Consider the following 695-nt stretch of genomic DNA (forward strand, 5'->3'; position numbering starts at 1 on the left):
GTAGTCTCCTTGTAACTTAATGTAATTAACTTTGTATCATGCAATCTCACTCTTAGAAATTGCATCCACAGCAAAAAGAAGTCAGCTCAGATGCAGAGGCTTCTGTGCCTAAAATTCACTTTTCTTGAATTTATGAGTCTGATGATGAAATGCTTTTGAGACCACTGTCCCCTATTCCTGCAGAAAGCTCAGGTTTTTAAAATATTTTTTAATTTTTAAAATAATTTTAATGAGAAACAAATAGCAATGAGACAGTTTCAAAACCAATTATTGGACAGTTTTAATAATTAATGCATTACATATTGTTGTCTTCTTAGTGGTTATTCAGAGCACAAGATACAGACATGATATTCTATGCACAAACACTATTAGAACAAATCTTCCTATTCATTTAATTAAGAGAAAGTATCTATATAGCTATCCTAACTATTTTGTATATACAAATACAAAGTGGTCCTCCATTTGTATAGCCTTCTTTGCTTAGTTTTGTCAGAGAAAGGTATTCCATTGTCATTTGAATATTGTAGGTGCATGAATTCAGCAAAATATTCCAATATAGTCCAGTAGTCCATAATAGTTGTGGACGGGCAATGTCAGAAGTTCTTCACCTTCCAGTAGAAAAGTATTAAGATGAAATATAGGAAGGAAAGTCATGCTGTTATGTTGAGCTGTGGGGGGACTCAGGTCAACAATTT

This window comes from Octodon degus, unplaced genomic scaffold (genome assembly GCF_000260255.1).
Source record: "Octodon degus isolate 3935 unplaced genomic scaffold, OctDeg1.0 scaffold00206, whole genome shotgun sequence".
NCBI lineage: Eukaryota > Metazoa > Chordata > Mammalia > Rodentia > Octodontidae > Octodon > Octodon degus.